This window comes from Nyctereutes procyonoides, unplaced genomic scaffold (genome assembly GCF_905146905.1).
Source record: "Nyctereutes procyonoides isolate TBG_1078 unplaced genomic scaffold, NYPRO_anot_genome, whole genome shotgun sequence".
NCBI lineage: Eukaryota > Metazoa > Chordata > Mammalia > Carnivora > Canidae > Nyctereutes > Nyctereutes procyonoides.
The window spans coordinates 37,850,170-37,875,117 of record NW_026575049.1 but is presented as its reverse complement, the minus strand read 5'-3'; the positions used below and the strand labels follow the sequence as shown (position 1 = coordinate 37,875,117).

Here is a 24,948-nt window from a genome sequence, read left to right as displayed (position 1 = left end):
AACACGCATCCTCTTGACCCCTCTCAGCAGCTCTCTCCTCACCTTTGGTACCACTCACCACCTGGTATGTTGTATGCTTAAAGCTCTTCTCCAACAAGCCATAAGCTCCAGGAGGGGGACCTGTGTTTCCTCATTCCCTAGGTAGGGCCTGGCACAAGTAAGTGCTCAGCTACCCCAGGAACCAGGTGGGGAAAGAAATGAGAGACCATACAACAAAAGACTGCGGGGACCTAGGCTTTTAGGCTAGGGGGGGACCAGGCAGGTCATGTGAAGGCAGTAATATTTAAGCTGAGATGGTGAGAAGTTTGGTACTTGGGGGCCAGGTGCATTTCAAGTAGAACAACAGGGGCTGTGGGGTGGGGCAGGTGGAAATCTGTGTGCCTGCCTGGACTGTAATTTGGGTGAGCTCACAGGCATACAATGGATCTTCTTTGCAAAGACCAAACCACTTGTTACTTAATTTGCAAACACACCATGAGATGGAAACACCAGGTTCTATGAAATATACTATCAAGAACTTTTGAGAAACACTATAATTTTATTGTCTTTATCACATCTAATGACATAAATAAAAAGCAGTGGGTTTCAGCCTCCCCATCAGAGCTCAGTGAAAACCTTCCCTCACAGACAGTTTTTTGCTAAAAGCCACATGCAGTTGGGCTATGGGTTCTGGATGTTTATTTTGTGACGGAGAGAACTAGGAAGAAGAGAGAAACACGAAAATAATAATATATCCACATTCTCTCAGCCTTGATGGATTGCACAGAACTTTTGCTGAAGAGTAGGCCCAAACGTTTACAGACCAGACACGCAGCCCAGGTACCACGTCCGTGGTGCCGGAAAGTTGGATCTGCTCTGGAGAGGGGACAGCCCCACTCTTAAAATGTCAGGGAAAAGGAAGGAGGGATGGAAGGGTGAGTCCAGAGTCTTGGTGAAATCATCAGAACGTGAACTTAACGCAACCAGGATGACACAGGGATACAGCGCATCAAAGCAGATGAAAGATGTCGTCTGAAGACTGTGTCTCTGGGACGACACCACGAATCATAAATCATTCTGATGAATTCTGGTCCAATATCTATGCTAAACAAGCACTCTGGCATCTAATCCCATGCCCTCCCCAGCCCTTTTTCCATCCAGCTGTAATTTTTCTCTGGTCTGCAAAAAAAGCTCTTTTATCTAATTTGTAAATAAGCCATGGCATATTAGCTGCCCACCTATCCTTGGTGGGAACACACACACACACACACACACACACACACACACACACACACAAAATGCACGTGTTAAGCCTTTATTACATGTTCCAGCACTGTGCTACATGATGGGGATTAAAAGAACAATGCAACTCATCCTTATCCTTCCCAATTCTATAATTTAATGGAAATAACTACTAAAGTTGTCTTCATGGTACCTGTATCAGCCAAGAACATTTCACTATTAGAATTTATACTCATTAATTTTTTCTTATTCTTATGAAAATATACAAATAGCACTACACTTAGAGTATCTGTATCTAATTTCTATGCCGAGGAAATGAAAGTTCTGTAAGAGAAAAAAAAAAAAGATTGATCCAACATTTATTCACTCAACAAACATCTCTGTAAGGCATACACTCCAACATAAAGTTATTATGATTAGCGATCATACCAAATATGCCATCCAGCTTAAATGAGATGCTGACACCAGAGCACCACAGTAATAAAACTGTATGGGTCTTTATGTTTTCTCTCACTTCACTGTGCATTTGCTCATTTTATTTCTGCTCTTGGCAAGATTTAAATAAAGGCCTTTTTTCCTTTGCTCTACAAATGTTTGCAGCAACTATATTACACTGACTTAACACAGCATTAACTACAGTACAAATATACTTTTATCAGATTGCTTTTTGAAAAAGGAAAATGTTTATGATCTCTGTCACAGAAACACTGAATTCATCAGTCTAAAATTTATTTAAAATGTCAGATGCATTTGATAAAAATCTATAGCAAGAATTCATTTCTGAACAGTGTGGAGTGATTACTTTGAATTGAAAAGAAAAGAATATACCCTAATGTATGATCCCGGTCTCTCAGAATATAAAATTCAGATCAAGCCACGTGGGCTACCGTGGGCTTACACCACAACGTGTGCTAGAAAAGCATTTCTGACTTGGTTTCCCTTCTCATTTTAGTAAAAATTTTAGTCTCAATTCTATAAGCAAACAAAATATCGGCTCCAAGTAAAGACAACTGAGAGGCATGTGCCAGGAGGAGTGTAATTTCATCCTGCTTTATGGAGCAGGCCCTAAAAAGAGGCAGGACATATAAGAAAACCACATTTCTAGATGGAGGCAGGGGAGTTGAGACTTGTCTTTTAAGTCTAATTAATGCGATGCATAAAAATACATTTCTGTTTTCCCCCAACCCCATGATAAGTGAATATAATAATAGAATCATGAGTTCATGGCTCACGATGTCAATGTTATTTGTCTTGCGAGAGCCAAAGAAGTAAAATCAGTGGTGATATTTGTCTTGCTCCATCCTAGAGACTCAAGAACTTTCACAAGAGTTGGGACAGATCTTAAAAGGACATGAAATTTCTCTTCTTTCTGACGAAGAATGCATGGTGTGGGGAAATGAAGCGCGTTAACTGTGTCGCAAAGCTGGCTGGAGGCAGACTACTCAGGGTACATTCCTTGTCATCTAATGATATGGAATAGCTCAGATCACGGATTTAACTTCTAGAGTGTTTCAAAGTTCTGTAGCCCAATAGAATGCTGCAGAAATTGGGAATGAGGAATCCGAAGAACACGATTAGTACATTGTAGTGTTTGTAGAATTGTTCCACTGGAGTCCAAAATAGCCTGGAGAGCCCAGACGGTCAATTCCAGTCTCAACTGTGGAATAAGAAGAGCAATTAACTACTTGGAAGACCTCATCGGATAAAGGTGGGGACAGACAGAGACTGAGTGTCAGAGCAGTGGGAAGCTAGGAAGAGCTGTTACCATTAACATGTGTGTGAGCTTTCTCTTCCTGGTGGACACAGCAGAGAGGCTGTAGAACAAAGGCCCGGGGCCGTTTGGAGTCTCTACGTTGCATGTTAAAAAGGATATTCCCATGTTCCACTGCCAACTTGCTGAACCAAAATCAGAGGAGCAGTGCCCTGGAGCCTTCATTGTAGACATTTCCCCTTGGGCCGTGCGCCCTTGCCGTTGGCCTTGCCAGGGCTGCAGCGAGGAGGCAGTGAGCCAGGGAGGCTAGAGGAATGGGCTCTGCCTTCCAAGTGTGCCGTAGGCAGGGGGTTGGGGTTTGGAAGAAATCATGCCCCCCCCTCCCTGGTGCCCTCTGACCACAATCTCATAATCTTGTCACCTCTAACAAAACCAACCTGCACCACAACACCTCACACCCAGGAGCCACACACTACACCAGCGAGGCACACATCTTTATGTCTTTTAAGAACATCGCCTTTTCCGGACACCTCGGTGGTTCAGGGGTTGAGCATCTGTCTTGGGCTCAGGGCATGATCCCAGGGTCCTGGGATCCAGTCCTACATCGGGGTCCCCGCAGGGAGCCTGCTTCTCCCTCTGCCTGTTTCTCTGTATCTCCTAAGAATAAGTAAGTAAAACCTTTAAAAAAGAAAGAAAAGAACACCTTTCCAGAGCCAGCCTCAGCATCCCACTCTGACATTCCCTCGTGATTTCCTGCGTTGCCCCAGGACTTCACACATATCTACTCCTCCCTCGGGCAGAGCCTCCGCATGACCATATCTGACTTTCAATGCTTGATGTGCATACAAATGAATGAAAGAAAAAAATCCAGTATTCATGATGGTTACAAAAATCTTACCTCAGCATTAGCAACACTATTTCCTTTTACAAAAGGCATTCAAATTTCCATTCTATAGGGAAAAGATAATAAGTTGAATTATAAACACCTACATTCAAATACTTCTTCAATACAAGTTCCTTCCCTTATTAACCCTATCAAGGTGGGCAAGTTATTAAACCACTGACCAGTTTCTTCAATTGCAAGACTGAGGTAACATCACTCAGCTTAGCCGTCCTTTAAGAGGATTTTAATTGACCTCTATATGAAAGTCAATCAACGTACTGCAGGGCACAGAGGCTTGCCTTCCCCCTTTTCCCTTTGCACACTTTCTAATTGGTTCTGTAATGGGCTGCAGTAGCCTACAGAGCTTGTAACAAACCTTCCAAAAGAAACTTCTATGCCAATTTCATTCCTACTTAATAATATGCTGATAAATATTTGACAATTGGCTCTTGGGAAAGAGAAGTGGGAAGCAGAGAGCTGATTTTTGGCATCTGCCCATTTCCATGGTCATACTTCTGCCACAGCCAGTTTTAAACTATTCGGGTGATGTCACTGAACACAGAGCTGGGAAGAGACACACAGAAGCGCATCATTGCCAAGTATTTGCACCATGCAGACACAGCAGATGTAAACAACCTCAAGAGCATCGGTGATAGTAAAATATAATTGAAATAATTAGGAAATGATGAGTGCTGAGAATTGACTACCTTTGTTTTTAATGTAGTTTAACAATTGGCTCACAAAATTCTGGAATATGCCCGAGCCAGCTCTAGCACACCACTGTATCTCACCTCATCAAGGAAAAGCTGATTATAGGGGTGTTAATTCCAGAGCATTAGGTTTTTCAGACTATAGAGAGGGCTTTGTTTTTTTATTTTTTAAAGATTATTTATTTGAGAGAAAGAGTGTGCATGGGGGGGGGGGCAGAAGGGAGAGAGAGAATCTCAAGCAGACTCTCTGCTGAGTGGGGAGCCCAGATGCGGGGCTTGGTCTCAGGACACTGAGATCATGACTGGAGCCAAAAACAAGAGTCAGACACTTAATGGTCTGAGCCACCGAAGTGCCCCTAGAGGGCTTTATTTATGTAGACCCTCTAAAGAGACATGGAAAGTATATGCTCAGAGTTTCTACAAGGATGGAATATGGTCACAAAACAGTCCTACACATCTGTATGGTACCCTTGGGGTGCACCTGTGCATTAGATCTGCTGGACAAAGCCTTGGCTGTAGAGAGGGAAGCTCCACAGTGTACTTCACGTTGCCAGCACCCAGCCAACATGGTGGCAATAGTAAAACGGATTATCAGTCCTCTTTCCATCATGTTCTTATTACATACATTTGGAAGTCTGTTTTCATCTTTGTTCCCTTCCAGTCATAAGACCCTATGCCATGATGTGACAAGTTCTACTGTCCATGTCAGACACCTGACACTCTCAATTTACGCAGGAGAAAACTAAGGCACAGGGGAAGGAAGGAAGTTGCCCACAGGTAATGAGGTGTGGGACTAGAAGCCATGTTTCAATTTTTATAAAATCACTTTGCCCTTCAAAGCCCTCAAGGCACATCTTACTTTCTTATGCATCTGTACAAACACTGAATCATTTCAAAAGAAATAAAATATATTTGTGACATAATTTTTTATATATTTTTTTCCACTTGCTCAATTCTAGAAGTGGCATTTCATGACTCCTGCTTGCCTCCACATTAGGCTATCTTTCCAACAATTGTTTTGTTTGAAGACTCGCTCCATAGCTCAAAGTTGATTAAGAATGAACTTTTAGTAAAGGCTTACTATGTACCAAGTGTGGTACTTCATAAACCACAAATAGGGTTTCATCTAAACATAAAAGCAACCTACAAGTTAGGTCACATTATTGATTGATTTTATCATGAGGAAACAGGTTCCTTGAGATTAAGAATCCATTCGATATAAGCAGGGCCAGCTTCATGGACCTGTGACTTGTGCAGTGTCCTAGGTCCCCACATTCAGAAGGACCATGCTAACTTCACTGTTCTCTGGCTGCTGCCTGAATGTGCTTAATAATTTTGTCTTTGAGTCTGCTTCCCAAGAAAAAGCCAATGGGAACATGGGACAATGGGGCAATGAAGTGTGTGTATGAGTAGAGCAGGTGTGTAGAACGTGCATTGAGTATGTGTCCACCCTTTTCTGCCACCCCATTCACTTACAGGCTGTGTGATGCCCCATGAGCCCACAATGCACAGGAAGTTAGCTCGACTCAGAGTGAAGAACATGGTAAACATGTTACCTCTGTGACCAAGTAGGGGAAACTGACAGCCCTCAGAAGCCATGCTTTGTTAGAGCTAGGACTGGCTTCAGAAGCAAAACAAGAAACACAATGGACCAAGGGCCCTAGCACGTCCTTTCCTACTTTCCTGGATTAATCATCCACACGTGCTAAAAATGATCATGTATAGAAAAGTCCTTCCTTCCTTATTAGAGAGCTGAAGTTGGTAGAATGAGGATGTGTCACTAAGCGAAATAAGAAGCTGAGTCGGGGCACCTGGGTTGCTAAGCTGGTTAAGTGTCTGCCTTCGGCTCGGGTCATGATCCCCAGGTCCTGGGACCAAGCCCCATACTTGGCTCCCTGCTCAGTGGTGAGTCTGCTTCTCCCTCTCTCTCTGCCCCTTGCACCTGCTTGTGCTCTCTCTCACAAATAAATAAAATCTTTATTTTATAAAGCCCTGGTCTGGGGGTGGGGGGCACATAAAGTGTAAGTGGCATTGTCAGGATCTGAACCCAGGCTGACTCCAAAGCTCAGCTGCTTTGACACCATCTTCATCAGTCTCTCATTAAAAGCAACAGGGTTCCCACAGTTTCAGAACATTTTTGTCATTATTCCACTGTTAGCAATCTGGACATCTGACAGTTAATTGTTTATTCCCTTTGGCTTTCCTTTTTTTCCTTCTTGTTTTCTCTGAATCACTTAGGTTGTCTTTTCTCTATTCACCAAGTAAGTATTCACTCTGAGCCAGGAACACAGAACTGTTATCCAACAGAGTCTCAGCAAAGCATACAATTTTAGAGACGAAGATGGTGAAGTCATTTCTAGAACCTTAATAAAAACAAATAAATGAGGAGTTTTATGTAACCTCAAAGTCTTTCTGCTTCTTTCCCCCAATACTTAATTATCTCCATAACCAATGGCTGCATTTTATGGTAGGTATAATGCTTTAGGGGTCTGGGCTGGTGAGGACGGAGGAGGCATGGACAATGAGCACTTGGCAGCTAAACAGGCATTCCAGTGCAGAGATGGTGTGTTTGGTTGAACAGCAAATGTGGATGAGAAGCAGCAGGTTAAAATTTTGTGTACTTGAGTCCCACAGCAAACTTTCAGTCAAGGGGATTTTCATCTTAGGACCTTGTTGAATCCTCAAGACCCTCAAACCACTTACTGGGTTAAGCTACCTCAGCCAAAACCCACTTCAAAGATTAAAGTATTATATAAGAAGGAAATGCAATAGCTAAACCACCACCACCACAAAAACTCCAAAATCTTGTCGAGGGCTGATTAAGCAAAGGCCAAAAAAATTTGCTAGACATGCAGAAAGTCCATTGCCTTTGACTGTGGTGGTGCAGTTCTACTAATAATAGCCACAGGTGACCCTCCTGAGCCCAGGGCAGGTGAGCTGGTTGGTACATAAGCATCCTGTTTATCAAAAGAGACCCAGATGATTTATTCTCATTTTACAAGGGAAGAGTCTTAGTGATGAGAAGCAAAAGAAATCATAGGCCTAAACCCCAAAGGCAAAACTATAAAAATGCCTACAAGATAACACAGGGGAAAACCTTGAGGACTTTGTGTATTGGGTATGGCGAGGACTTGTTAAATCCAACACCAAAGGCACAATATATGAGAGGAAGAGTGGAAGAGCTGAGCTTCATTAAAATAAAGAGCTGCTACTCCCTGACAATCGCAAGAGGATGAGAAGACAAGCCATAGATTGGGAGAAAATATTTGCAAAGACACCTGATACAGGACTGTGATAAAAAAATTATACAAAGAATTCCTAAAAGTCAACAGCAAGAAAATAAACAACCTGATTAAAAGATGAGTGAACGACCTTAACTGACAAGTCATCAAAGAAGATATCCAGGCACCTGGGTTGCTTCGTCAGTTAAGTGTCTGCCTTCGGCTTAGGTCATGAACCCAGGATCCTGGGATCAAGTCCCACATCCAGCTCCCTGCTCAGTGGGGAGTCTGCTTCTCCCTTTCCCTCTGCCCCTCCCCCTGCACTTGCTCTCTCTCTCTCTCTCACTCAATTAAATAAATAAATAAATCTTTAAAAAAGATATACAGATGGTAATTAAGTGCATGCAAAGATGCTCTATATCTAAGTCGTCACGGAAATGCAAGTTAAAACAACCATGAAATAGATACCCCTACACACCTATCAGAATGGCTGAAATCCAGAATGACACCACCAGGGATGTAGAGCAACACGAGCTCTCATTCATAGCTGGTGGGAATGCAAAAATGGGACACCCACTTTGGAAGAGTTTGTTGGTTTCTTAGAAAACTAAACATACTCTTCCCATACGATCCAGTAATCACATTCCTTGGTATTTACTAGAAGAAACTCAAAACTCATATCCACACAAAAACCCACACGTGATGTTTACAGCAGCTTCGTTCACAGTTGTGAAAACTTAGAAGTCACCAAGGTGCCCCTCAGTTGGCCAAATGGATAAAATAATTCATTGGATAACAGGAACAGATAAATAAATGGTGGTAACCAGCCAATGGAATGCTATTCAGCACTAAAAAGAAAGAAGCCATAAAAAGGGAGGAATCTTCAAAGCACTAATACTAAGAAAGAAGCCAGCCTGAGGGACACCTGGGTGGCTTAGTGGTTGGGTGTCTGCCTTCGGTTCAGGTCATGATCCCCCGGTCCTGGGGTCCCTGGGTCCTGGGATCAAGTCCCACACTGGGCTCCCCACAGGGAGCCTGCTTCTCCCTCTGCCTGTGTCTCTGCCTCCCTCTATGTGTCTCTCATGAATAAATAAAGTCCTTAAAAGCAAGCAAGCAAGCCAGTCTGAAAAGGTTGCAAACTGGGATTCCAATTATATGCCATCCTGGAAAAGGTGAGGGAACTACAGAAACAGTAGATCAGTGGTTGTGGGAGTGGGGGAGGATTTTTCGGGCAGTACAAATACTCTGTGTGGTACCAATGGTGGATACATGTGAACACACCGTTGACAAACCCCCAGAATGTACAACCCCAAGAGTGCACTCCATGTGAACTACAGACTCGGGCTGACAGCGATGGGTCAGCGCAGATTCATAACCGTGACATGTGTACGGCTGCATGTGGGCCGCTGGTCAGGGAGGCTCTGCACCTGCGGGGTTGGGGGTTGGGGAAATCTCTGTGTTCTGTTCAGTTTTGCTATGAACCTAAAACTCCTCTGGAAGTCCTAATGGAAAAAAATGTAGAAATAAAAGAAGAAAAGGAGAAGAACTCACAGACAACCCCCTAGAGAGGAGGTCCTGGAACCTGAGACCCAGTCTATTGAGTCCAGGCCCATCTCTCTCCTCAGGCCATCCTCTATGGTTTGCAAAGCACTTTCATACACTGCGCAACTCAGCGCCATATGGATTTTGGATTAAATGACCAATTCTGACCTCAGTTACACTGAAAATAAACTTTTCACAGGTCATAAATTTTTAGAACCTGCCATAATAAACGGAATATCTGTGTACAAGTCCCAAAGCAATGATAACTGTTCTGAAAACCTCCAGCAGTGGTTCAATAGTGCTTGCTGTTAATGTGCAAGTCCTGACATCCTGTGTCACACCAAGAGACGGGGACCAGAAGCTGAAGAAAGATGGGGAGAGAATCCAACACAGAAAAGAATTGTCATCAATCTATCATCAAGATAGAGAAGGGGGCTGAAGAGATAATTAGAATAAGCCAACGTGTTCTCTCTCTTTTTAGGAACTTTCTAACCTCAGAATGTACCTTCTATAAATTTCTGTTCCCACTTGTGTTCACTATGGCCGAAGAGCATGAATCAGAGAATGCAAAAACAAAACAAAACAAAACAAAAAAATAAATAAATAAATAAATAAATAAATAAATACACTGTTCATGGGAGGAAAGCCACCACATTCCATGCCAGGTTGGTAGTAAGGCCAAAAATAGATGGGTGGGTGATTTATTGTTAGGTTGCAATAAGGCTGTGTTTACCATGAAAGAAGCTTCTTTTATTCAACAAGTATCTATGGAAGGAATTTGCTAGGCCCTGGCCACACAAAGGTTAAGTGAGGAAAACCATCCATATTTAAGAATTTTCGGGGTGGAGGAGGGTGAAGATTTGTGGGTGGACAGCCACCCCAGGAGATGTAAGCCATGGGGAGGGAGTGGTGCCCCATAGAGTCAGGGACTACAAGGGCTCCTCTCTAGCAGGTGTGGCCAGGGAGCAAGGGAAGCACATCTGCATCTCTGGCAGCTTCCCCTGCGCACAGGGCTTACCTCTTCCACTCACATATTCCAGGAAATACCAAACCCAGACAACTCTGTTAATTTCCTTCAGCAAAGAGAAAACATATTTTGTCTCATCTTTTTACCTTGCCCTCCAGAAACCCCCAAACAATGGCTGGCCTTTGAACCCAATGATAACCCTTGCTGTCCTAGGAAACCTGCCCTAGGTAAGGGCCGAGGACCCCCTCTCCCACCTGTTTTCTATGGCCAGGAGGAGAGAGGCTGACAGTTCACACAGTGCAGAAGCTCCCTCCCGCTGCCTCAGCTCTCTGGGCAGGAGTGGGGCCTTCAAAGCTGTCAGTCAGACCCTTCCAGAACACTGATGAACCCTGGGGAGGAAAGAAAGGATTTGTTGGCTCTTAAGCCTTCTCATTAACTTGGCTGAGAGTGGAGGCCTCACTTGGCATCCAGCCATGCTGGGATCTGAGGCTGAAGCCCCCTCCCTCGGCTCCCCCTTATACCCGCACCTCACACCTCACAGACTCAAGGCAGGACTGAGCAGTGGCCCCAGCCCTGGAGGCACTGTGAAGACTACCATTGAGCTGACTTCTGTGCTGAGCCACAGAGATGCTACTTAACCTTGTGCGGCCCCATGCGATGTGCCCCTGCCAACTGTTAGGCAGCCCATCTGCAAAATGGCCAGTGAGGGGAGTTCAGGGAGAGCCAGGTTTGTACAGGTAGTCACCTGGGGGATCCCCGCCCTCAGCTACTGTTTGGACAGGAATTCTCTCAATCACTGCCTGGCCACATCTCCACCCTTTCCTTAGCAGAGAGAGCTGAAGGCATTATTCACATCACCCTGCAGGATGCTAGTCTTCCCTTCCTGAGAGAAGGCTTTGCTTTCGGAAGGAAGGAGGAAGGAAGGAAGGAAGGAAGGAAGGAAGGAAGGAAGGAAGGAAGGAAGGAAGGAAAGAGAGAAAGAAAGAAAGAATAAAGACAATTATTTTGGTGTGCAAACTGAATGTTTAATAGTAACTCAGTAAGAGAACCTGAAAAGTTGAAATTTTGAGACTACTTTAGATATGCATGAAATGTAAACAAGGTAAATGTAGTACGTCTTGTTAGATCCATATTATTCATCATCATTTTCTAGGAAGCCACAAAATTGTGTTTACTTTGAGGCTTACTGCCTGAGAGTAAACCTTCTTAAGGAGTCTAAAGCCATTGTGAGGGGAAAAGAAAAAGAAAAAGAAAACCAAACCAATAAATAAGCAAAACACCAAACTCATCACTGAAGGCACAGACCAAGTTCGCTGCCTCCCACAAAAGCCTGGGATCCATTTGAAAAGAGTTCTAATACCCAATGACTATTATGAATTTCCTGGAGGGTTCAACAAAAGTTGGTGGGTTGGGTTTTATTGCAGGAAGAAGCCTTCCTGGCTGGCACTAGATTTCCAGAACACAGTGATAGAATTTTCTAACCACAACCAGTTATCAAAAACCATGTCTGGGACAACATAATTAAAAAGTGCAGAGAAACCCACTGGCATAGCAAGCCTTATTAAGCTGACATAGCATGACTCATAAGGAAAATTAAAAGGGCTTGGGGGTGCGTAGAGATCTAAGGTCATTAAGAAAAATGAAATAATTTAAAAAGAGATTCAGATTTGAATACATTACTTTAAATAACAGTAATGCCCTAATGCTCTGGGACCTAAACCAGACTTCCATCAGTAGATTGAGCTGTCTCACTTAAAGAGCTTCCTTTGCCTGGTCTGTGAATCCAGGGACAGAAGTGAGTTTGTGCTGAGATGTGATCTACCCACAGGCAATGGTGGGGTCTCCAGAATGAACTGCCCCAGTGCCACAGTCAGCAGCATGACGACTGCTAATAGTCAACACACAGGAAGTCATTAAAACCCACTTAACTTGACTATGAAAGCGATTTAAAGCTATTTCCGTGGGTGAGAGAAAATCCACACTTAGGTTCTTCTTTACTCCCAAGTGGTCCCTTGTATCTTAAGCATATGTAAATGGAGCAAGGAAATAGTTTATTTAAATGCCCCATGCATTTTTTTTTTTTAATTCCCTGTGCTTTTGTTAAATTCCTGCCATGGTCTATTTACCACTGAGAACCACCAAAGGTCCCTAACTTCAACTAACTGGTAACATTTTTTTAATTTATTTTATTTTTAAGATTTTGTTTATTTATTCATGAGAGAGAAAGAGATGCCCAGGCACAGGCAGAGGGAGAAGCAAGCTCCATGCAGGGAGCCCAACGCGGGACTCATCCCGGGTCTCCAGGATCACGCCCTGGGCTGAAGGCAGCGCTAAACCGCTGAGCCACCCGGGCTGCCCACATTTTTTATTTTAATTCTAGTATGGGTTCAGAGCAAGGGAAAGAGTCCCTTTAATTAAATGACTTATCCCAGGCATGCCCTAGCTCTAACTCAAGCTTCTGGGAGACTGCAAACTTTAAAACAAAACTGTCTTACATAGTGGGGAGAGAAATGCATAGCATTTGGCACTTGAGGATATGCATCGGGGAAGATACTGTGAAAAAACACCATATTCGACATAAACTTTAAGGACCTCAGAGGCACACTGGCCCTCGCATGACCCTCTGTTGGGGGAAGGCATCCCTCAGCCCCCGGGGGCTGCTGGCTCCTGCAGGGAGCACTGGCAGGTCAGGGCCACGTATCTGACCAACACAGGAAGAAGGCACAGCCCTGTGCCTTTCCCAGGCTGTCAACTAAAGGTGTGTGTACCTTTCTACTCACACCGGGTTGAACCGATCTCAGATCAAGAGACCGCATTTATAATTCTTCAGGGACAGATGATATTTTACACTGTCCCCAGTCTAGCTGTACCTTTCCAAGTTTTAATACCCATCCATAGAAGATTTGTGGGCAGCCAGAAAAAAAAATGCAGTGCAACAACAAAATGCTGCTGAGCCCATTTGCTCCAGAGCAGCCTTTGTTATCACACTAGGTGCTGATAATGTACGCAGCTCTAATTGTTAGAATTTGATACAACATTTATGAATCCTAGACAAAGTGCTTTTATGAAACCTCCCTGGGCAGATCCTACCCAATTTATTTACTAATCACTTACCAATTACTCATGTCCTGTACTTGTGAATGCTTTGTTAAGGAGGGGAACAAAGATGCCCAACCACATTTGTAAAACACTTATGAAAAGAAATGTGAATTCCCAGTTTTCTCTGTGTGATTCACAAAAGGCATAAAAATTATAAGGGGGAAGGGTTTAATTCTAATTTCCTAATATTGCAAATAAATGTATTTTTCCAGAGTGATCAGCAGTAATTCTAAAGATAAATATGTAAAGAACAGTCCACCTGGTCCATGATTGCTTATCTTTAGAATGTCTTGTTTACAAATGGATGGCTAGATTTGGGGGAGCTATATACATGGGGATTCAGCTTGGGAAAAAAGGCAGAAAAGATCCCCCTCTGTCCCCTTCATTTTTAGAAATCATCTTTTTTCTTTTCTTTCTTTCTTTCTTTTTTTTTTTTTAGAAGTCATCTTTACAGAGAGGACACTAGACAGGAAACAACGGATGTTGGAGAGCATGTGGAGAAAAGAGAACCCTCTTACACTGTTGGTGGGAATGCAAACTGGTACAGCCACTCTGGAAAACAGTGTGGAGGTTCCTCAAGAAGTTAAAAATAGAAATTCCCTACAACCCAGCAATTGCACTACTGGGTATTTACCTCAAAGATACAGATGTAGTAAAAGAAGAGGCACGTGGACCTCAACGTTCATAGCAGCAATGTCCACAATAGCCAAACTATGGAAAGAGCCCAGATGTCCATCGACAGATGAATGGACAAAGAAGATGTGGTCTATATAGATGTGGTATATATATATATATATATATATATATATATATATATATATATATTCCACAATGGAATATGGCTCAGCCATAAGGACAAATAGCTACCACTTACATCAACATGGATGCAACTGGAAAGTATTATGCTGCTGAGTGAAATAAGTCAATCAGAGAAAGACAATTATCATAGGGCTATATTCCTCATATGGGGAATATAAGAAATAGTGAAAGGGATTATAAGGGAAGGAGGGAAACTGAGTGGGAAGAAATCAGAGAGGGAGACAAACCATGAGAGGCTCTTAACTCTGGGAAACAAACAGGGTTGCGGAAAGGGAAGTGGGCGGGAGATGGGGTAACTGGGTGACGGGCACTAAAGAAGGCACCTGCTGTGATGAGCACTGGGTGTTATATGCAACTGATGATTTACCGAAAACTATATTGGAAACAAATGATGTACTATATTTTGGCTAATTGAATTTAATTTTTTTTTAAAAAGTCCTTTCCAATCGAATAGTACTTTACGTCCATTCCTTCAGCAAACATTGATCAAGCACCTACTGAGCCCAGTATCTCTGTGACACAGAGATACAAAGACAGGGAGAAAGAAGCAGGTCCATCCTTAGACTCAGGCTGACATGGTCAGAGAGACCCTAAAAGTAGGAAAGTGGAGACCAAACGCCAGGGCCCAATTCAGAATCACATGATGTCCTAAAAATTCCAGGCTGTGTCCTGTATGCAATGAGAGGACGGAATGGGCACTGGAGCATCTAGGGAGGGCCACATGACCAAGGTCAGGGTCAGGAAAAATGCCTCTTTGCCAATATGGACCACGGACGGGGGTTCCAGAGGTGAGCAAGGGTGGATGGAGCCATCTGTAAAATGAATTCCTCATAAAAAATGCTCTGCTAACAGGGCAGGGCTTCTCTCCATATTTTTCTGTGAAGAACACGATCAACAATAGCAGCTGAAGCCCAAAAAACACTTTGCCCTCCAGAAACGGTAAATGTCAGGAAAGAGACTCTGGACAGTCACATGAAGTATAATCACAGATTTCTGAGCCACTTAAGCAGCACATGCCCAAGGGCATGCTGTACACAAGCCAGCATTTTAAGAGGCAGGTAAGAGATACAGCTTCCCCTTCAGGAGACAGAAACCAAATCATGAGACTTTTGACGCTGCGTAAGCCTGGCTGCCAAATACTCTGCTCTCTACCAACTGGTTCCATTGGCATCTGGCTTTGGGTCTAAGCCAATCTTTTTGGCTTTGGGCAAATCCTGAATTTAGACAACATAATCTGAGTACATCGGATCATTATGAAGCAACCTGCCTGTAAACCTTTTCACAACTATTTAAATCACATTTCCAATTCTTACTCTTTTCCTTTCTGGTAAACTTGGAGGTATCATTCTACTTTTTCTTTATATCCCTTTGAACATTAGTTGTTTAGTATAGTGAAAGCCTCTCCCCAAGCTGGTCAGTGTACCCCAAGTATAGGTCAGGCAATGGACAGCCTGGAACTGAGTTTTTAGATTTTTAGGTTGGTTTTTTTTTTTTTTTTTCAGTTTGTGGATTTTTATTATTTCAAAATTGCAATGTAGAATATCTCTATGAAGACAAAAACTTTAAAGAATCTATGTGACTTTAATTTTCTATTTCTTGCTGAATTTTTCTGAGCTAGCTCCTTAAAAAACATCTCCTAAAAAGTCTATGTTATGTTAAATATCTCATAGAACTATCCACTTTTCAGCGTCCACTTGCAGTATTAAAGTAGGCCAAATTCACAAGTCAGAAGCTAAAAGTTGCCAAATGAAATTAAATTTAGTTAGTAAAGAAAGTTTCATTTTAAAGTTTTTTTCCCACAGGACTGTCATATGTTCAGTTTTATTTTTAATAAACTAAAATATATTCAAATGTATCTCCAAGATTTAGAACGTAATGTTACTAACCTTTAATACACTTTAAAATTTATTTCTGATCCTGTGATGGAGCGAACACAAAGGAAGACCTATAGCATCCAACAAATGGCAAAACTAAGATCCTGTAATACTAACAACCATGAGGTTGTTAATAACAAAATGCACTTTATGCAGTATGGAAGTTTAAATGACTAGAACAAACAGGAAGCTTCTCTACTTTAAAGCACCGACCACTGCTGGTTAATGCTGCTTTAACCCTAAAAAAAAAATACTGAATTATTAAAATGTTATTTTGTTTAAAACTGAATGTCAGCAGGTGACACAAAGCTAGTCTGTCCCGTGAGAAATCAGGAGAGATTATCTGCCACAGAACAGTGACCCGAAGGGCCTACGGGAAGCTCAGGATGTGGGTAATATTTGATTCTTGATATAGTTGGTTACATGCATGTATTCGGTGTAGAAAAATTCAGCAAACTTTTCACTTACGACCTGTGCACAGTAACACTGGCTAAAGATTCAATAAGTAACTTTTCTATGCCAGCAATTATCTGTCTAGGAATATAGCCAAAGAAAATCATACAAGTAAAGCTGTTGCCCAGAAGTCAGAGTAAAATTGAACTTGGGAGAAGTAACACAGCTTCCCTCCCACACCCCACGGACACAGGAAGCACGTGACACACACAGACACGTTTAGAGAACAATAAAGAAAATAAGAGATCAGAAGTCTCTGGAGAAATAAATAAGGGGCCCGGGGGTGGGGGTAGGGGGGTGGGGTGGGGATGGGGGTGGAAATGACAGGTTTCTTTGTACTTCTTTTCTTCTCCTGGATTCCATCTGATGCCTTCCATTGCTGTTTTCAAGACATTCATAACACAAGCCAGTTCTTACTAATGAGTGTCTACCAACCCTGGATGTTTTAGCCAAATCTCTGATGGTCTATTTGATTTGCAAAGGAATAGCGAAGTTTGCTTCTCTGTATCCTCCTGAGACCCCAGAAGGTGGTTTGGGGACATGGCTCCACCTCCATTGTATTTGAGTTTGATGAAAGGCGATATATGAGCAAAAAGGTAGCTGACAAGAATAATGTCACGCGAGAGCAAATGTAGTCCTCTGAATTGGAAAACAAACAAACTAAATAAAATAGGCTCTAGAACCTGTTTTGTTCAATGAGATCACTCTTCCAGGCTAAGCTCCCAGAGTCGAACAAATGCTGGTGGCATTCGCCTCTCTTGGTACAACGTGAACACGTATCTTCCATCCTACCAATGCAAGCAGTGGGGTTCCTGACTCAGTCACTGCTTTTTCTCCCGCTACAAACTGTCAGCACCAAGTGAAGGAAACTTTATTTTGAGGTACACACGTGAGTACACAGTCCAAGGGACTTCACCTTATCTCAGAAATAAAAAGATCTGCTTAGCAGCTACAAAGAACAAACAAGGGGGTATGTTTAAATACCTAATTGCAATCATCAATCCTTGTTTTCTACCCACAACATAAAGAAAACAACAATAATATAAAGCAAATAAGCAAAACGCACATGACCTTCCTCCTATAATTCTGTTCTATGTCTACCTTTCCTCACATACAGAACTTGATTTTTTTTTCCTGAGAGTAAAGACTCTGTGGGTTCAAAGGAAATATGTACCTGGGAAAGCAAATTAATGGATCTATGGATGTATTTCAACAAGGAACGATTCTAAGGAATGGCCCTCCTACCAAGCTGTAACCCTCTAGGTTGAACAGGGCCCTGCAGACAGCAAGCCCGGGCACCTTGTTGCTTGCTGCACCAACTGCCCCTAAGCACTTGAGGATGCTGCTTGGCACCATGTGGATCGGTAATTCCCAGATCAAATGTATGCGCCATCATGCACGGTAACTTTGTATATTATAAACTCACCTTTCATTTTCAATACCATGCAGTAAGTTCAAGATAGATCTAATTTGAGCAACTGAGAGGCATGGGCCCACTAGAGGAGCTCTGGGGTCAGCTGAGTTTAGTTTTGTCAGTAAAACATGCACATCACACATCCGATTATACTTACAGAGCTCTCATGCTATAATTGGGTTATATATACCATCTAGAAACAACGAATGTTCCTTATTCCCAGCATCTTTTGACTACCTCTCACGAAGCACATGATTTAATACAATTTAAAGCTTTTTCTTTCACCCACTTCTGGTTTTACATCTAATGCTATGCTTACTAGTCATGAAAATATTGAAAAACCCCCAAGCCAAAAATTAATTCTGCTCTTTCTGTGTATGTATTAAACAGTAATATGGGGGGTATTACAGGGGTATGATTATAATACATTAATGATATATTTTAATTATGTGAAAATTACAGTGTGGCCAGTAGAGACATGTTCATGTTTAACTTATGGAAGCACTTCCACTATTTCAGTCACATTATAGACATTTTCCTATTACTATCAACTCAGTTTCTGAATCTCTTCCACCTCAAATAGTTAATGAGGCAATCTGTTTAATGGCATTCTCAGAATGTTATCATAAAGTATCAAGTATTTAGTTGGGCAAATTACTTAATTAGTTCAACTCTCCTAGCTACTAATTTTGAAACAGAGGGCAGAGGAATACAGTTTGTAAGTACACTGTGATTCCAAGGAAGGAAACTTCCCTGTGAGAAATGTAAATCAAATACCTACATACATGATATATACACACAGATACATACATATGAGTATAAAGTAAACCACGTTGCACTAGTCAGCCTCCAATTGTTCATAAATTGCTCCAAAAAATACCTTGAGCACTAGAGGGTATCAAATGTTTTCTTTAAAAAATTAAACATGTGAGCTTGCTATTGCCTTAATTATTTTACCTAAAGTTCAAAGACCAGAGGACTCTACAATTCAGGGTAACTTCAAATAATTATCTATTGTCTCAGAGGGAGACTAAGTCACAAACACTGTTTGGCCAACTTTAGGTTGACCCGAAATTCCTAAAATGATTCCACTTCATTCATTCCAGCAAACAGCTAACTAATGTATAGGACGCCAGCCTTGGTTCTCCCGGCTGCCCTGGTTGAGAGGTAGCCCTTGTGAGTTAGTGTCAAGAGTCAAAAACATTCTGCAAATCACCAAAGGTACCTTGAAAATGCTGTTGTTGTAAATACTTACAGATACACCCTCTCATATACATATACACACATAAATGTGTTTTCCCATATCTATCCTATTAATAATAAATAAAACATTTTGAAAACCTTCATGTAAGCCATTGGTAATTTGGAACACGCAATTCTCTCAGATATATGTAATATAGGAAAAAGAATGTTCTTCACTTGGTCAGAAGGTCAGGGCTCTGAGTCCTGACTTTTTTACTCACACAGTTGTGAATCCCAACAATTAAAGCCTAAGTATCCGCATTCAGGTTCCCATTCCCAATTACCAATGGCAAATCAAATGAACACAGGGATGTATTCCTCCTGTATTTGCACGTGTATGTGCATATGTGTATGTGTGCGTGTGCATGCATGTTCTTTTCTGTATGAGATATAGTTTTCCTAATTTAAAAATATAATTTACAGAGCAAGATCCTTCTTCTCATCGTACAACCAAATCCATTCATTCCATCATGCACTTATAGTTCTTTACCTTAACTGTGTCATTTAAGAAACAAATCCAATATTGACCGTATCTTTTTCTACCGGTTTGTTGTCAGAGGCGCAAATACAGGTTTTTAGCACGTAATAATATCGTTCAAAAAAGTCATAACTACAGTTTCGAGGAAGCTACTTTTCAAATTTATCCCTGAATAAAGAAAGTTCTCAGATTATCTAAGAGATTTATCCTTTTTCAAATTTAATTTAAAGCCAAGTCATTTTAGAGACCACAATTGCCAACATGCAAGAACCTCCATTTGAAAAATGTGAAGAATTTGAACATGGAAAACCAATTGTCTTAAATTTAATAATGCATTTCCATCTCAGGCTCAAATGTTAGGAGCAGCCTAGAGAAGAACTTAATGTGTGAATTATAAACTTCTGAAAACAGCAGCTTGTGATCAAGATATCGTAGGATTTTTCTTGATGGTGTATTCTCTCCTGCTTTAGTCGATATATTTCTAAATGTCTCGAGAGACTACTTTCTGAGCTTGCTCTCTTCACTGACCTAATAACTCAGAGAGCCAGGATGATTTCCTTAAAGCTTAGCTTACATTTTTTCCTTGAAAATTTCACCCTGCCTATGAGCCTGATTTTCATTCTAATACTGATTGCCTGGATAGTCTCACCCATAAGGGCCATTGTTAGGTTGTATTTTATGTCCCCTTTCAGCCCCCACATTCCGGTGAGTCCATGGGCTTAGTCTGATGAGTGCCCCTGCCACCCCCTTCCATCCTAGACAACCTTCCTGATCCAGCAAGCTAGGCCATGGTTTGAGACCTGAAAGCTCATGGTCACAGCCCTCCTCTGGCTCCAACATGATGACTACGGGGGGTCAAGCCTGCTCCTCCACAGAGTCTGAGCACAGTCCACAGCACAGACTTCCGAACACACAAACCCAGGGCTAAATCCCAGCACTGCCACTTTCTCACTATAGGACACTTGAGGAAGGCACTTCATCTTTCTGGGGCTCAGTCTCCGCACCTGTAAAATGGGAATAACAGGACATCCCAGGGCTGTGGCTGAGGTGTACTTTGATAACCTACGCAGAGCAAGTGGCCCAGTATGGTCCTCAGTAAGTGTGAAGCAATCGCAGTTATTATTCTTTGTGTTGTAACTCTCCCCTGGGCTACATGGTATTTGAAGGGATGTCCAGCATGTTGACTAAAGGCAAATTCGCCCCTGATCATGGGAATTTGCTCTTAAGTATGCGAGAATATGCAATTCTCAATTGCATGGAATCCCAGCAAGAGAAGCCACCCTAGCGAGGATTTAATCTGTGTATGGCTTCATTTCCCAGCCCTGGTAAGGCTCAGACTTGCTCCAGTGACCTGCTGTGCAGTGCCAGCACTCCCTAGGACTCAGAATTGAGGGCTCTGGCCAAGAGTTTTCCTTGCTCTTTTCTGCTCTCTGAGAAAGTCCAGTGCAAAACTGCAAACCCAACCCACACACCTTTCCAAGCAGCTCCTTAGAGCCCCACGTCTACCTGGAATTCAGAGTTCTTTCCTAGGGAAGACCACAGGGGGCAGCAGAACCCAGAAGGGACAGAGAGTAGTTCCATGCAGACAAATCCCGGAGAGAGGGGTAGCATTTTTCTGATGTCATTTCCAGCCATAGAGCAATTCTTCCCCAAATCAGAAGGGCCTCGGCACTGCAGGATGGCCCGGGACCTGCAAGCAGCCAAGGGAAGACAGTGGCCAAGCAGCTGCTGGTAACCTGCTTTTACCGGACCCATGCTAGTAGTGCTGGACCAAACTACTGATGTCTGGAAAGCTTTAGGACTGCCAGTTCACACCTCACATCCTTGAACGGCCACCACTTTGCTCCGAGGTTGGGTGGGTTCCAAGCACAGCAACTGTCCCCCATCAATTCAGAGGAGAGGACTTGGAATTTCAGATCAGGATGGGATTTGGTAAGTGGCATAATAAATCCATATCTCTCTGATATTTCTGTGTCCTGTGTACTTAATAATGTTTACAGATAAATCTCTCAAAAGAAGGAGGGCTTTCAGATAAATGGTAGATACATAAACTGAGGGTCTGAAGTTTATGCACTAACAGTAGCTGGTCCATTGCCATAGCACACTCAGTCCTTGACCTTGACCTTAACCTGTTGAGAACACTGAAAATTGCTATGTAAAAGTACACCTGGCACTTTCCTGGTTCCAAAATTAGCATCTGATTCTATGTAATTATTTCTCTTAGAGTCAGTGGTGAACTTCACCCCATAGTTTTTTTTTTCTTTTCTTTTCTTTTTTTTTTCTGAGGAGGAGGAGCTTCAAACTTCAAACTTAAAAACTTCAAACTTAACGTACACGTAGCATGAGGGCACTACTTTTTGCTTAGCAAGTTGAATGAAGTATTTCATTTAACGTAACCAATCAAAATTTAAGATTATATAACAGAAGATCAGGGGTGGGGGGTGGGCAACGACACATTACAATTAAAGAGGTGAATATTTAAAAGACTGTCCCCATTATCAACGCATAAGATATTTTTATTCAGGAGTATCGGGAATGAGGCATTAAGTCTGAAAATCAACTCGGTTTCTCAAAAGGCAAATATTTCTGTTTGTGGAACAGAACTCATCATTTATTTGATGTAAGCAGTAGATGCAGAAAGCTCAGGATGGGTTTGTCAAGTTAGGAAAGACACAGCACTTGGCAAACCAACACTTGGGTACATTCTGGACTTACGGTATGCAACTGCAGCTCATGTAAGCAGTAGGTCAGAGAGTCACACACTTAAATCATCTCAGAAAGAGGAGAAACTCGGGGAAAAAAACCTCTAAAAACAAGCACCTCCAGGACTTTTTCAGCAACAACTTCACTATTTAACCTGTATCTCGCCAGCTGATCACAAATCTTCCCCTAGCCCCAGTTTAAGTCTTCAACCCCAGAGTAAACCCTTCCTTTCCTTTTTAACTGTCCTCACCAGAAAGTGAGCATAGTTGATTGATTGCGCTTACCTGCCTAATAATTCCATTCACATATAAGTATTTTTTAAAAGATTTATTTATTTAAGAGAGAGAGAGCACGCACGCGCACTGGCACAATTAGAGGAGCAGAGGCAGAGGGACAAGCAGACTCTCCACTGAGCACAAAGCCTATGCAGGGGTCCATCCCAGGACCCTGAGATCATGACCTGAGCCAAAGTCAAGTCAGGCTTAACAGACTGCATCACCCAGGCACCCCCGTTCACTTATTTTTAAACATTAAATTATCTCAGCCTTGAACCCTCCAGTCTGCATATCCTCATTTCATGATCCTTACTTCCTAGATAGCCTGCACCACATAAGAAACCCACCAAACGTTGGGCTCTGCTCTGACTGCTCACCAAAACTCTCCACCTTCTGTCTAAACTGTGGGGCTCAGAAATCCACTAAGAGCGAAGGCTCACATCACACTGTTCCCAAGAGATTTCCCTTAAAACTCCAGAAGCTCCAACTGCACCAGGCAAAAAGGTAAAGTGCAAAAATTTACATCAATCACAATAAAAAACTGGATCAAGAATCCAACAAGTCTGAGTGCCTCCATTTTTAAACGTAGCTGGAAAATTTAAGGCAATTCACCAATTATTTTAGGTTGTTCTCCATTTTGATTATAATATTCATTCAGCACTGCAGTTTCTCTCAGTCTTTAGTAGGAAATGCAAGCCTTGGAGTGTTGCAAACATCCTGGCTGTCAGTGTCAGAAAAATAACGGGAGAAGGAAAGTGGGTAAAAGTAAGTTCAAGGCCACACATCATTTTTTCTTTTAAAGGAAGAAGTCTGCAACAATTGGCAACATAGAGCACTTCCAATTCTTGAAATTCTTCCTTAGTCACAATTATTTCAAAGCGGCAAGATATGTTGAGCAAAATTCCCCCAAATATAAATATCAAGTAACCTGCATGAGGCTTTTTAAACATGCACAAAGCACTTAACTAACACAAAATCTGCTACAAGTGCTCCAACAATACCTTCACCCAGGCAGCCAGTCCCCCGCACAGGGGATCTGCAAGCCCCTGCACTGTTAGAAGGCGCAAGGCACGGAAAACAAAGATTTCAACCAAATATGGTTTGCCTCTCGTCGAGTTTTCAGCAAGACCCTGTAAAAATAAGTCCACAAAAAACCAGCCAAGCATTACTTTTCTCCCAAAGTGCTTCTTGGATTATAAAACAGCTTTGAAAGTTCAGCCTGACAAAACAAATATGGTACTAGGAGAGCCCTGGAAGGCAACCACAAAAAGTCTCATTTAAATTCCTGGAAAGCAGGGCTTCCCCAAATACAGCTCTAGCTTTGGAAGGCACCACTTGCTGCGAGCCACAAGTTTAACTTCACTCCGTGCCCCAGCGCCGTCAAATCCGAAAGAGGCGGATATAAACGCTGCTTATCCAAAAGAACGCATCGCAGATCTTCTCTGCACGGTGAAAAGTACAACTTAAAAAGCAAGAGTTTCCCTCGTGCAAATGCGTAGGAATGAACACCCGGGGACGTGGGATGCGGAGGATCCCTTCTGTCCCTAAACATTACAGCTACAGCGAACCAGAGATCAATGGAACACACTTTCGGCTTTAAGAAGTGCAGTTCTGCAGGGCGGTGGGGTCGAGGGAGGCAGTTAAGAGCCCCGATTCCCTCCCAAAGCCAAATTAAATAGAATAAAAGATCGCCGTCGTAGTGACCGAACGGCAGGAGCACAACGGCGTCCACCGGTGCCCAAAGCGCAAGCCCTCGGTTCGCTCACCCCCCGCAGAACGCCTTGCCTCTCCCCCAAGCCCTCGGCGTCCGCGCGCCCACAAGCCCGGGTCCCGGTCGCCAGCCCCTGTCCCTGCGGAGCGGCGCCCCGGCTGCAGCGGCCCGAGGCCCCCGCCGCCCGCCGCCCGAGCAGCGCGGCCGCCGGACCCACCTTCTCCGCGAGGCGCGGCGTCCGACCCCGGGACTCGGCGCTGCCCGGCCGCGCGGCGCTGGAGTCGGAGTCGGAGGCGCAGGCGGAGGCGGAGGCGCAGGCGGAGGCGGAGGCGGAGGCGCAGGCGGAGGCGGAGGCGCAGGCGGAGGCGTGCCTGTCACGCCGACTCCCCGGCAGCCGCTCGGGCGCGCGCGCCACGCGCTCCCACCGCCCTCGGCTGCCCGCGGAGCCAGGACCCGGGGCCGGGGCGCCCGACGCGCGCCGCGGAACTTGGGGCTGCGGGGGCCGAGCGCGGCTCAGAGCCTCTGCCCGCGGCCGCCCCCGCCCCGCCCCGCGCAGCCACCTCCCCGCGCCGCCTCCGGAGCCCCCGGCGGCCCGCGCTCGCGTCCCGGGAGGCCTGCGGGATCA

At 43.4% G+C, this 24,948-nt stretch overlaps 1 protein-coding gene across 1 annotated transcript in view; it reads right to left on the bottom strand.

Annotated features, from left to right (window-relative positions):
• ST6GAL2 (ST6 beta-galactoside alpha-2,6-sialyltransferase 2) overlaps window positions 1-24,609 on the bottom strand; it is a 71,657-nt gene extending 47,048 nt beyond the window's left edge. The window contains exon 1 of the mRNA XM_055327790.1: window positions 24,541-24,609. The gene's annotated coding sequence lies outside the window, so the exon portion shown is untranslated. The remainder of the gene's footprint in view (window positions 1-24,540) is intronic.
• Window positions 24,610-24,948: the final 339 nt, after the last annotated feature.